The 14,935-nt window shown below is 40.5% G+C and overlaps 1 pseudogene; it reads left to right on the forward strand.

Annotated features, from left to right (window-relative positions):
• The window catches only part of LOC102173550, a 56,515-nt pseudogene continuing 47,772 nt past the window's right edge, over window positions 6,193–14,935 (forward strand).

Raw genomic sequence — 14,935 nt, forward strand, 5'->3', positions numbered from 1 at the left:
TAGCAGGGATCCAGTTATGCTGCTCACTCAATGGACTGCAGTGAAAAACATAACAGCCAAAGACAGAGTAATGAAAATAACATGGGAGTCAAGTACGTGTCTTAGTCACTCAGTCGTGTCCAAATCTCTATGACCCCATGGACTGCAGCCCGCCAGACTCCTCTCTCTGTTGTATTTTCCAGGCAAGATTACTGGAGTAGGTTACCATTTCCCAATCCAAGGGATCTTCCCCACCCAGGCCTATTACTAAATGCTGGGAGATAGTGGGGCAGTGGGATGTAGGGAGAGGCCTCCGGAACAACGTCACAGAGCAGAAACTGATCACCTCCCCAAACGAGAGTACACTGAAGTCACAAAGAGGAAAATAAAGCCATCTACCAAAATGGATGCAACTACATCTTAGAGAATATGTATGTAAAAGGAAATTTTTTGTGTAGGAATATTTGAATGATTGGATCAAATCAATATTTGTCAGCGGTCTCTTACTCAAGGACAAAGGTTGTGACTCAGTACTTGATAGAGAAATGCAAAAGTAAGCTTTTGGCATCTTTTTGTTGAGTTGTATGATTGGTGTGCATATCCTCTAAGGGCAGGAACTGACATATTTTTTTATTCCCTGCTCAGAAAGTCCCTTGCCAGTATTCCATGCTAAATACACATTTGGTATTTGGGGAAAATATGGACATTATAAGCATATAGACTTGAGTACCTACGCTGACCTCAGTCCGCACTAGACATATCCATATTTGCAAGTTCCTTAAGCATTCTGAGGTTGATTTCCTTCATTTTTGAATAATAATATATAGGTTGAAGGTTTGTTGCAAGGAGTAAATAATGTGACAATTGTGCTATAATGCTTTATTATCTCTTAATATAATGCTTAAGATTGATGATATTGAATAAATATTAGTCCTATTCTTTTCTTCCCTTTATGCTTCTTGATTATACTTAATTCATGATTTCCTGTGAAAACTCAGTGACTTGCATTAACGTCCCTGATTTTGGCCCAGGACAGTCCTCCGTTACTGATTCTTGGTTCCTGACTCTAGGCCTCACATACTTGCTCTATAGCCATGATCCCCTCCCCTCCCTACCCCACCCAGACTCCCTCATTTCCAGGACATATACTCTAGAAGTTCTTCCACACTCTGTCTATCCTTACTTGCTCCACGTTCCTCTCCATTTTTGATCCAACCATCTGGATGCAGACACTATGACAGGTCCTGGCCTTTAACTTCCCATTTCTCACATTGCTTAGTGTCTTTATGACCTGTTCTGGGAATGTCTTCCTTCATCAACTCCATTCCACGTTCAAAACTGTCTTTAAAGTGCAGTTCAAATACTACCTCTTCCAGAAAGGCAACTCTCATCTTAGAAACAAAGAATGGCTTAATCCTAAATCGACTTCTGGAAAGCGATCCATTCCCAAGTCTTAGATGTGTCGTTGTTACTGATGTGTTTGTCGCCTTGCACTAGGTAGGCAGCATCACCCAGGGAAGACCTCTGCAGACTTTGAAGCTTGGGTGATTAGAGATTAAGTCCAGAATCAGTAATCCTGTGTAACTGTGTTAGTTACTTCATTTCCTTGTAACTGAAATTGAAAGAACGCTTACCTTAGAGTGTCTCTCTGAGGATTAGAGATGATACAGATGAAACATCTAGAGTTCCTGAGATAAAATAAGTCCCTATTCAATGATTATTGTTGTTAATGGATTTGTGTGTGTGTGTCTTATTACTTCTCATATTACCTTGCATTTGTCTTAATGTTTAATCAATGTTGAATTTGTTATAATTTTTCAGAGTGAGACTTTTATTTGTATCCTTTTAGTAAATCCAACTCTTGTCTTCCCTGATTAAGTACCTAATATATTGTTGCTATGCATATATTAGGCCTGAATAATTTCAAAACGGATAGATGAATGATCCAGTTTATATCTATGAATGAAATCACTATTTTTATTGTCATGTCTAAGTACTAACAATTTGAGCTCATAAAACATAGAACTACTAAAATTAAGCAGCTAAATCTGGAGACAATATGAAGATGGCCTTTGGAATTAAGATTTGTTTACATCTAATATTATTTTATGTTGATATTGTCTGCATTTATTTACTAATATTTTATTTGTTGATATTTTATACTACTTCATAAAATTTTTAGCAACCAATTTTTTAAATGTATGAGTAGCATTATATGAATGAGACTATATGTATGACTATATATGTATATAGTATAATATATGTATGTACATATATACATATATACTTACAACAGTGATATTTAAAATAACTTATTCAGAATTTTTTATTTGTTCATTTGAACCCAGCTTCATCCAAACACCTGATAAAAATACCAAAGGACATTACCACATACATATATCATGGAGATAAATAGATATATCAAAGGTGTGGTAATTGCCCTCATATACTCTAATTCATGTAATGAGGTTATAGTAAGGGAAATTATACATTTCCTGACACAGAAAGTAGAGCTAGTGAGTTTTCTACATAGTACATATCTATATATTAATGGCATGTATATCTTAGCTTTCTGTATCATCCGCAGCTCTTGGGTGAGTTGTTACTAAATAACTATACACCTCTTATCTATTTTTACTAGATCAATATCTCCTATGTCACACTTTGACCTCCTAGAGGTAACAGCATTGAATCTATATGACAGATAATAATGGAATACTGTTTTTATTGCAGTGAAAAGAAAAAGAAATACTAAAGGGGTTAATACATAGTGCAATTGCTTATTAAGTGACTCAAGATCACTTGATATGTACAGTACATTATGTGTAAGGTCTGTATGTACTCAGTTGTGTCCGATTCTTTGAGACCCCATAGACTGTAGCCTGCCAGGCTCTGGTGCCCACAAGATTTCCCAGGCAAGCATACTGGAGTGGGTTGCCATTCTCTTCTCCAGGGATTGAACCCATGTCTCTTATATCTCTTGCACTGGCAAGTGGGTTCTTCACCAATAGCACCACCTGGGAAGCCCTAACAGACTATAGGATAGTGTAAACATGGGGCTTCCTAGGTGGCGATAGTGGTAAAGAACCCACTTGCCAGTGCAGGAGATGTAAGAGACTTGGGTCAGTCCCTGGGTTGGGAAGATCCCCTGGAGAAAGGACTGGCAACCTGCTCCAGTGCTCTTGCCTGGGAAATCCCACGGAGAGAGGAGCCTGGTGGGTTACAGTCCATAGCGTCGCAAAGAGTCGGACACGACTGAAGTGATTTGGCATGTACACGTGCATAGTCTATTAAGCATATGATAGCATCTGTCTTAAAAAAAAATACATATATATATAGAGAGACCTTAATTTAAAAATGACTTATTGGTAAAACATGAAAACCATCATGAGCCTTCAGCAAGTTGAAAATATTTTTGCCGGAGGATTTGAAATATTGTGAGAATTACCAAAATGTGACAGAGACATGAAGTGAGCAAATGCTTTTGGAAAAACAACACCCATAGACTTGCTAGACACAGGGTTGTCACAGACCATTAATATCTAAAGACTGTAATACAGTGAAACAAGGTGTGTCTGTATTCATTCAATGGAATAGTACACAGCAATGAGATTAACAAATTGTAAGTACATGGATAAATTTACAAACATAAAATTGAGCAACAGAAGCCAAGAACATGTTCTGTATGATTTCATTCGTGTGAAATTCAGAAGACACTTAAAACTATAGTGTTTAAGAATACAAGCTTAAGGCAGTGTTTACCATACAAGGCATGATAATGATTACCTTTTTGGGATAGTAATTAAAAGGTAGTAAATGGCAACCCACTCCAGTGTTCTTGCCTGGAGAATCCCAGGGACAGGGGAGCCTGGTGAGCTGCCGTCTATGGGGTCGCACAGAGTCGGACACGACTGAAGCAACTTAGCAGTGGCAGCAACTGTTACCAAACTTGCAAAAATAAAATCGCATGGAAATACTGTAAACAATTGTATGCCAACAAATTAGATAATTTAGAGGAAATGACCAAATTCCTAGAAATACAAGTTACCAAAACTGACTCAAGAAAAAAAATAGAAAATTTGAGTAGACCTATAACAAAAAGAATGAAATAGTAATTTAAAGACTTCCCACAAAGCAAAGCTCAGAATTTGATAACGTGACAGGTGAATTTTATCAAACATTTAAATAGGAATTAATAGCAACCCTTCACAAACTTTTCCAAAAAACAGAGGGAGAAGGAACTCATTCTATTGAGTCAGTGTTACCCAGATACCAAAATCAGTCAAAGATATCAGAGGAAAAGTCCCATGTCCCATATACTTCCCTGATCCACATCAGAAGTGCAGCCAACAGGTCCCACAACCAGAATCTAGAGCACAAAGTGCATAAGTCAGAGCATACTCTCTGGCTCTGCCCTGCCCCCACAGACCTCCCCTCATCCTTCTACAGTCCAGGGGCTGAGAACCCTGGCACCCTGTGTACTCTCTACAGCCATGGAGAACCTCCCTACCTTGGGAACCTGTATAAGAAAGCGATACTGAGCAATCACATGCAGAACTGGGAGAGGCAGAGGACAAATAAAGGCACCTATCAAGTTCACTAGTTGACAGAAACAAGGGCCAGGTGGCAGAAACCAGAGGAGGCTTTTATGGTTGCAGAGTTTCACTGACAGGCTTATCTGGAGCAGGAAAGACCACAGTGAGCATGGTTTTGGAGGAGTACTTGGCTTGCCAGGATACCATGCTACACTTTGGATGGTGACAGCATTCATCAAGGTCTCAATAAAAACCTTGGCTTTAGTCTTGAACAGAGATGGGAATTTTGATGAGTTGCAGAAGTTACTAAGCTGTTCCCAGGTGCTGGCTTAGTGTGCATCACAGATTTTATACTACCTTATACTCGAGATCTTGGGCTCCAAAATCACTGCAGATGGTGAACCACGGCAGTCCCCTTGGAAGGAAAGCTATGACAAACCTAGACAGTATATTAAAAAGTAGAGACATCACTTTGCCAACAAAGATCTGTATTGTCAAAGCTATGGTTTTCCAGTAGCCATGTATCAGTGTGACAGTTGGACCATACGGAAGGCTAAGCGCTGAAGAACTGATGCTTTCCAATTGTAGTGCTCGAGAGGATGCCAGAGTCCCTTGGACAAGAAGAAGATCAAGTAAGCCAATCCTAAAGGAAATCAACCCTGAACGTTCACTGGAAGGACTGATGCTGAAGCTGAAGCTCCAGTACTTGGACCACCTAATGCCAAGAGCTGACTCACTGGAAAGACCCTGATGCTGGGAAATACTGAAGGCAAAAGGAGAAGGGGGTGGCGGCAGATTAGATGGTTATATAGCACTACCAACTCAATGGACATAGAATTGGGCGGACTTCAAGGGATAGTGGGACAGGTGGTGAGCTACAGTCCATGAGATAGCAGAGAGTCAGACACAACTTAGCAACTGAACAACAACAGCAACGATACTCAAGATCACCACAAGTGAAGTCGCTCAGTCGTGTCCAACTCTTTGTGACCCATGTACTGTAGTCTACCCAGGCTCTCCGTCCATGGGATTTTCCAGGCAAAAACACTGGAGTGGGTTGCCATTTCCTTCTCCAGGAGATCTTCCCAACCCAGGGACTGAACCCTGGTCTCCCGCATTGTAGGCAGATGCTTTACCACCTTAGCCACCAGGGAAGTCAACCTCAGTAGAGGCGTCCTGTGTTGGCTTGAGCTGTCAAGGTCAGAATCCAAAGGTGGATTCTTGGCTGGAGGGAGCATCTTGTCCTGGGTCCTGCCCTGGGAAAATCACCAGGGAAGTGAGGACCCTCTCAGCTGCAGGGCCCCTGGACTCCTAAGGCTGCTTGGTGCTGGCTGCTGGGGTTCCCTTCTAACCAGTCGATCTGGGCCACCACAGACTAGCTGGAGGCAGCTGCCACCATTTCCACCAACAAGAAACAGGTGGGCCACACCCTGGCTAGAAAGAAAGAAAGTGCAGTTGTTCAGTCGTGTCCGATTCTTTGTAACCCTATGGACTGTAGCCTACCAGGCTCCTCTGTCCATGGAATTTTCCAGGCAAGAGTACTGGAGTGGGTTGCCATTTCCTTCTCCAGGTGATCATCCGGACCCAGGGATTGAACCTGGGTCTCCCGCATTGTAGGCAGACGCTTTACAATCTGAGCCACCAGGGAAGGTGTTCTTTTTCAAGATCACCATATTGCATGGCAAATTCCTCAGGGTGTGTTTGCCTCTTTTTTTTTTTTGAAGTATTTGTTGATGCCTCCCTGTATGTTTGTGAACAGAGCTATTAAAGGACTCTAACAAAAACCACAGGCTAGAGAATTAAAAATTTCATTTGAATCAGTTCTGAATACAAAAAACCAAAGACCCCTGAACTGATGCTGAAAATAGACTTGTGATAGAAATGATTGTATGCAGTAAGAGTTATGGAACTTCTCTGGGAACAGGGTGTTGTACCTGTGACATCCTGTGTGTGCCAGAAAATAAACTTCATTTGGCAAAAACAGATGGAGAAAAATTACAGCATTAAAAATTAATAAAGTGGATATGCAGTGACTACAGGTTTTGGCAGAAGGTTGGCCCAGCCCATTGAACGGTTTTATGAGAGAGAGGCAGAATTTGCAATACCTTTATTTTGATTGTCTTCTGGATGGGGGTGTCATTTTAATTTGTCAGTGCCTGTAGTTCTGACAGGCTACTCAAAAAGATAAATGCTGGACGTCTGGACAGCATTCTCCCTGATGTAAAAGGGTCACTGTTTGGCTCTTCTTTACAATACTGAGCTTTCTTTTTTTTTTTTTTTAAACACAGGAAGAAAGAGCACCGTGTTAGACAGGAAGGAACAGCATTCAGGACCACCCCTATATCAAGACTGTTTTACAGAAAGGAGATTGGCTGATAGGAGACTTTCAAGTCTTTGACCAAATTTATTGGAATGAATGATCTTTGTCAGTATTTCACTCTTACTGAGCTAAAGCAGATGTTTAAAGACATGAATGCTAATGCTGTATTTGTATTTAATTACAAAACCTAGTGTACAATGGACATGCTCTTTTAATGCGGGATACTCAAAAGCAAATTCTAGAGAGGGCCTACAGGTTCCCTGTCTTTCTCCTTCACCCTGTTGGTGACTGGACAAAAAGATAATAATGTTCCTTTGATGTGGCACATGAAGCAGCAAGCTGAACTGCTGGAGGAAAAAATCATGAATTCTGAAACAGCAGTGGTGACCATCTTCTATCAAGCATGCTGGACCAGATGTGGTCCAATAGCACTGCAGATTCTATTCTGCACTGTGGAATCAAGATTGCCGGGAGAAATATCAATAACTTCAGATATGCAGATGACACCACCCTTACGGCAGAAAGTGAAGAGGAACTAAAAAGCCTCTTGATGAAAGTGAAAGTGGAGAGTGAAAAAGTTGGCTTAAAGCTCAACATTCAGAAAATGAAGATCATGGCATCTGCTCCCATCACTTTATGGCAAATAGATGGGGAAACAGTGGAAACAGTGTCAGACTTTATTTTTTGGGCTCCAAAATCACTGCAGATGGTGATTGCAGCCATGAAATTAAAAGACTCTTTCTCCTTGGAAGAAAAGTTATGACCAACCTAGATAGCATATTGAAAAGCAGAGACATTACTTTGCCAACAAAGGTCTGTCTAGTCAAGGCTATCGTTTTTCCAGTAGTCATGTATGAATGTGAGACTTGGACTATGAAGAAAGCTGAGCACTGAAGAACTGATGCTTTTGAACTGTGGGGTTGGAGAAGACTCTTGAGAGTCCCTTGGACTGCAAGGAGATCCAACCAGTCCATTCTAAGGGAGATCGGTCCTGGGTGTTCTTTAGAAGGAATGATGCTAAAGCTGAAACTCCAGTACTCTGGCCACCTCATGCGAAGAGTTGACTCGTTGGAAAAGACTCTGATGCTGGGAGGGATTGGGGGCAGGAGGAGAAGGGGATGACAGAGGATGAGATGGCTGGATGGCATCACAGACTCGATGGACGTGAGTTTGAGTGAACTCCGAGAGTTGGTGATGGACCGGGAGGCCTGGTTTGCTGCGATTCATGGGGTCACAAAGAGTCAAACATGACTGAGTGACTGAACTGAACTGAACTGAGCATTGCAGAACACTGATGGTTTCAAGAGTCAACGTTTATAATGTTGAATGACACTGCTGGCATATCTCATCCAGAAAACAGGGATCGGTCTTTAAAAGCCAACTCACTATAGCAATTTTAGCAAGAAAAAGAAATGCAAGAAGGTGAAATGGTTGTCTGAGGAGGCCTTACAAATAGCTAAGAAAAGAAGAGAAGCTAAAGGTAAAGGAGAAAGGGAAAGATAAACCCACCTGAATGCAATGTTCCAAAGAATGGCAAGGAGAGATAAGAAAACCTTCTTAAGTGAACAATGCAAAGAAATAGAAGAAAACAATAGAATGGGAAAGACTAGAGATCTCTTCAAGAAAAGTAGAGATACCAAGGAAATATTTTATGCAAAGATGGGCACAATAATGGACAGAAGTAGCAAGGACCTAACAAGCAAAAGAGTGTGAGAAAAGGTTGCAAGAATACACGGAAGAACTATACAAAAAAGGTCTTAATGACCCAGATAACCATGATAGATAACCATGTCACTCACCTAGAGCCAGACTTGCTGGAGTGTGAAGCTAAGTGGGCTTTAGGAAGCATTACTCAAACAAAACTACTAGCGGAGGTGATGGAATTCCAGTTGAGCTGTTTCAAATTCTAAAAAATGATGCTGTGAAAGTGTTGCACTCAATATGCCAGCAAATTTGGGAAACTCAGCAGTGGCCACAGGACTGGAAAAGGTCACTTTTCACCCCAATCCTAAAGAAGGGCAATGCCAAAGAATGTTCGAACTACTGCACAGTTGCACTCATTTCACAAGCTAGCAAAGCAGTACTAAAAATCCTTCAAGCTAGGCTTCAATAGTACATGAACCAAAAACTTCCAAATGACAAGTTGGATTTAGCAAAGGCAGAGGAACCAAAGATCTAATTGCCAGCTCCCTCTGCATCATCGAAAAAGCCAGGGAATTCCTGAAAAACACCTACTTCGGCTTCACTGACTACACTAAAGACTTTGTGTGGATCACAACAAAGTGGAAATTTGAACAACAGAATGGGTCAGAACTGGGCAAGGAGTACATCAAGGCTGTGTATTGTCACCCTGCTTATTTAATGTCTATGCAGGGTACATCATGAAAAATGCTGAGCTGGATGAAGCTCAAACTGGAATCAAGACTGACAGGAGAAATATCAAGAACTTCAGATATGCAGATGCAGATGCCACCACCCTAATGGCAGAAAGTGAAGAGAAACCAAAGAGCCTCTATATGAAGGAGAAAGGAAAGTGAGAAAGCTGGCTTAAAATTCAAACTAAGATCATAGTATCTTGATCCATCTCTTCATGGCAAATAGATGGGAGAAAATGGGAAACAGTGACACACTTTGTTTTCTTGGGCTCCAAAAATCACTGGACTGCAGCCACAAAATTAAAAGATGCTTGCTCCTTGGAAGAAAAGCTATGACAAACCTAGACAGCATATTAAAAAGCAGAGACATCGCTTTGTCAACAAAGGTCTCTATAGTCAAACCATGGTTTTTCCAGTAGCCATGTATGGATGTGAGAGTTGGACCATAAAGGCTGAGGACTGAAGAATTGATGCTTTGAGCTGTGGTGCTGGAGAAGACTCTTGAGAGTCCCTTGGACTGCAAAGAGATCAGACCAATCAATCCTAAATGAAGTTAATCCTGAATATTCATTGGAAAGACTGATGCTGAAGCTGAAGCTCCTATATTTTGGCAACCTGATGAGAAGACCTGACTCACAGGAAAAGACCCTGATGTTGGGAAAGACTGAGGGCAGGAGAAGGGGACAACAGAGGATGAAATGTTTGGAGGGCATCATCAACTCAATGGACATGAGTCTGAGCAAACTCCAGGAGATAGTAAAGGACAGGGAAGCCTGGCATGTTGCAGTCCGTGGAACTGCAGAGTTGGATATGACTGAGCAACTGAAGAACCACAGCAATGTGGAAAATGGATTGGAGAGTACAAAGAGAGGAGATTAGAATGGAAAGGAAGCAATTGCAACAGATAAGACTCCAGATGATAAGTGCTGGGCTGAAGTACTGCTAGTAATGACATAGAAACAAATTAATTTGACAATTATTTTGGAGGCAGCTTCATAACGTATTGAATGTCGGTTACTTAAAGATAAGGGGAAGGTGAGAAAAATGATTTTATGTTTTCTGATTAGTAAACAAGATAGATAGTTGATTCAACAATAAGAAAGAGAACACTGGAGAAGGAACTGTTTGTAGAGAAGGGTTTGGAGAAAGACAGATCACAGTATACAACTAAATCTATTGAATTTAAGTACCAAAGATGAAATAGACCTGTCAAGAGACAGGAGATGAGTTTATGTGCAAGCAAGAAACAGAGACGACAGAAACTGGAGGTCCTACGGAGTAAGGTGAAAAGGTCTTGTTTTTTTCCTAGTAGTTTGGTTCCATTTCTACAGATCTGTCTGCTAATTCTCATTCTGCAATTGTATCTTTCTGTTCCTTGAAATCAAAGAACCTTTGAATAATAGTCACGATATCTTTCCCTCTTCAGTCTCTCAGGTCAAAATATCTATGCAGTATTTGTGGTAGAAATGTTTCAGTAACAGGTGAAAATAAAATAAAAGCCTCTAAACTCAGAATTATTTAAACAACAAAGAGGATTACTGACTTAAGTAACTGAAAAGTCAGAATAAGTCTCACTCTCACACCTCAGATGAACTCTCCAAGGATCTTCTTTCTCATCTCCTCTCTACTCTGGCCCTCTGGTGGCCACATCCCTTCTCTGCCCTGGTAGCCCTCTGGGAGTTCGAGGTTCTTCTGACAGTTTCAGCAGAATGTTTGCAGCAGTTCTTCATCCTCAGGGAAGTGAGAATCCTCTTACAGTAGCTGTTATACATCAGTTTCCTTTCACTGGCCTGAACATTTGTTGGTTTCCCTGGTGGCTAGATGACAAAGAACCTGCCTGACAATGTCGGAGATGTGTGTTCAATCCCTGGGTCAGGAAGCTCTTCTGGAGAAGGAAATGGCAACCAACTCCAGTATTCTTGTCTGGGTAATCGGTGAGCTTTAGTGATTGGGGTCGCAAAAGAGTCAAACATAACTTACTAACTAAACAACACTATTTCAATCCCTGTGACAAGATTAACAAATATTCCTTATTTTGTAATGGGATTATATCTCATGCATCATACATTGACAATATCAAAGTCGAAATGCATTTAATACACCTAGTATAAGAAAAATCATATCTTAGCTTCAGTTCAGTTCAGTCGTGTCCGACTGTTTGCGACTCGATGAATCGCAGCACGCCATGCCTCCCTGTCCATCACCGACTCCCAGAGTTCACTCAAGCTCATGTCCATTAAGTCGGTGATGCCATTGAGCCATCTCATCCTCTGTTGTCCCCTTCTCCTTTTGCCCCCAATCCCTACCAGCATCAGAGTCTTTTCCAATAAGTCATCTGTTTGCATGAGGTGGCCAAAGTATTAGAGTTTCAGCTTAGCATCAGTCCTTCCAATGAACACCCAGGATTTATCTCCTTTACAATGGACTGGTTGGATGTCCTTGCAGTCCAAGGGACTCTCAAGAGTCTTCTCCAACACCACAGTTCAAAAGCATCAATTCTTCAGTGCCCAGCTTTCTTCACAGTCCAACTCTCACATCCATACATGACCACAGGAAAAACCATAGCCTTGACTAGATGGACCTTTGTTGGCAAAGAAATGTCTCTGCTTTGTAATATGCTATCTAGGTTGGTCATAACTTTCCTTCCAAAGACTAAGTGTTTTTAATTTCATGGCTGCAATCATCATCTCCACTGATTTTGGAGCCCCCAAAAGAAAGTCTGACACTGTTTCCACTGTTTCCCCATCTATTTGCTGTGAAGTGATGGGACCAGATGCCATGATCTTCGTTTTCTGAATGTTGAGCTTTAAGCCAACTTTTTCATTGTCTTTCACTTTCATCAAGAAGTTTTTTAGTTCCTCTTCACTTTCTGCCATAAGGGTGGTGTCATCTGCATATCTGAGGTTATTTATATTTCTCCCAGCAATCTTGATTCCAGCTTATGCTTCTTCCTGACCCGCATATAGGTTTCTCAAGAGGCAGGTCAGGTGGTCTGGTATGCCCATCTCTTTCAGAATTTTCCACAGTTTATTATGATCCACACAGTCAAAGGCTTTGGCATAGTCAATAAAGCAGAAATAAATGTTTTTCTGGAACTCTCTTGCTTTTTCCATGATCCAGTGGATGTTGGCAATTTGGTCTCTGGTTCTTCTGCCTTTTCTAAATCCAGCTTGAACATCTGGAAGTTCACAGTTCACGTATTGCTGAAGCCTGGCTTGGAGAATTTTGAGCATTACTTTACAAGCTTGTGAGATGAGTGCAATTGTGCGGTAGTTTGAGCATTCTTTGGCATTGCCTTTCCTTGGGATTTGAATGAAAACGGACCTTTTCCAGTCCTGCGGCCACGGCTGAGTTTTCCAAATTTGCTGGCATATTGAGGGCAGCACTTTCACAGCATCATCTTTCAAGATTTGAAATAGCTCAACTGGCATTCCATCACCTCCACTAGCTTTGTTCATAGCAATGCTTTCTAAGGCCCACTTGACTTCACATTCCAGGATATCTGGCTCTAGGTGAGTGATCAAACCATCGTGATTGTCTGGGTCATGAAGATCTTTTTTGTACAGTTGTTCTGTGTGTTCTTAGCCTAGCATAGTTTAACCAAGGTCAGAAATCATATGTAAAAAAACTAATAAACAGAAACTTCAATTAAATAGAGTTTGGAGACCAGAAAAGTGATCTCTTGACTTAAGATCCTAGCCAGATACAAAAATTAGACTTCTCTTATTTCCTGGAAAGGACTCAGCCACTAAAAATCAAAGACTCTTTGTTTACTATAGCCCTACCAGCTTCCTCTTTTGAAATTATAAAGATAGTGTCTTACAGTTCTTCCATACATTTTAATCTGTTGCTATCATCATATTTCGATCTTTAATCCACACAAAATTAATTGTGGGCTTTCATTAGAGACCTTTTCCTTTTGCTATATTAATAATAAAATGTCTGAATATTATTTAATCAATAGCCTATCCTCCACTGGTAGGCACTGGTTCCTCTGCCATATATAAGCTTTCCATTCAAACACTGATCTATTTCAAGTCTCTGTTCAATTCCATTAGTATATTTATCTTTCCCAGAACAATGCATACTGCCATTATTGTTTATAGTTTTATAGCTTATATTAAGTATTTTTATATGGAAGGAGATCTCCTTGTATTGTGCATCTTCCAAATTATTGTGGATATTTTCATCTTTGAGATTTCCATATACATGCTTTATAATCATCCTGTCAAGTTCCATGTAGGTTAAAAAAAAAAACAACAAGGTTTTGATTGGAATTTTTTATTTCACTGGCTCAGATATCCAGTTTTGGTAGCGGTGGAGAGGGTGAGGCTTAGATATTAATTATTGATTCTTTTTTTTATCACTGAGGATTAGTCAGGATTTTAATTCTTCTGAATCACTATTGGCTAGTTACATTTCTCTAGAAAACTGAACAGTTTGTCTTAAGTTTTCAAACTTAATAACATAAGATCTTTTTAAAAATATCTTTTCTTTCTATTTACATGGTTAGGACTTTTTCTCTGTTCATGTGCTTCTTGGATGGATTCTCTCTCTTTCTTTCTTGCTCAGTCTTGCCAGAAGGTGTCTATTTTATTAGATTTTTCAAAAAATGAGTGTTTGGCTCTGTGGATCCTCTCTATTGTTTTTTCTATTCAATTAATTTATCCTCTTATTATTTCATTCTTCCAACTTCCTTTCTTTTTATTGCGCTGTTCTTTTTCTAACTGCTTTGAGTTGAATACTTAGGTCATCACTTTTCAAACTTTATAAGTAATAAGAGTGTTAAAGGCAGGAGGAGAAAGGAGCAGCAGAGGATGAGATGGTTGAATGGCATCACTGATTCAACGGACATGAGTCTGAGCAAATTCCAGGAGATGGTGCAGGACAGGGAAGCCTGGTGTGCTTTAGTTCATGGGGTCACAAAGAGTTGGACACAACTTACCACTGAACAACAACAACAAATAAGAATGTTAAAATTATTTTAAGTAATGGATATTTCATCAATTTTCAATCCTAGATATTTTCTAATGTTCATCATTATTCCTGTTTCGAAACAAACATCATTTGAAAGTGTCTTTTATTATAATTTCCAAGTTCAGTTTAGTCTGATCACTCAGTTGTGTCCAACTCTTTGCGACCCCATGAACCACAGCATGCCAGGCCTCCCTGTCCATCACCAACTCCCGGAGTCCACCCAAATCCATGTCCATTGAGTTGGTGATGCCATCCAACCATCTCAGCCTCTGTCATCCCCTTCTCCTCCTGCCCTCAATCTTTCCAGCATCAGAGTCTTTTCAAATGAGTCAACTCTTCACATCAGGTGGCCAAAGTATTGGAGTTTCAGCTTCAACATCAGTCCTACCAATGAACACCCAGGACTGATATTTAGGATGGACTGGTTAGGTTACTTTGCAGTCTAAGGGATTCTCAAGAGTCTTCTCCAACACCACAGTTCAAAAGCACCAATTCTTCAGCACAAGGCTTTATACTCCAACTCTCACATCCATACATGACAACTGGAAAAACCATAGCCTTGACTAGACGGACCTTTGTTGACAAAGTAATGTCTCTGCTTTTTAATATGCTGTCTAGGTTGGTCATAACTTTCCTTCCAAGGAGTAAGTGTCTTTTACTTTCATGGCTGCAGTCACCGTCTACAGTGATTTTGGAGCCCAGAAAAATAGTCAGTCACTGTTTCCCCATCTACTTCCCATGAAGTGATG

This window comes from Capra hircus, chromosome 3, assembly GCF_001704415.2.
Source record: "Capra hircus breed San Clemente chromosome 3, ASM170441v1, whole genome shotgun sequence".
In the NCBI taxonomy this organism is placed as follows: Eukaryota; Metazoa; Chordata; class Mammalia; order Artiodactyla; family Bovidae; genus Capra; species Capra hircus.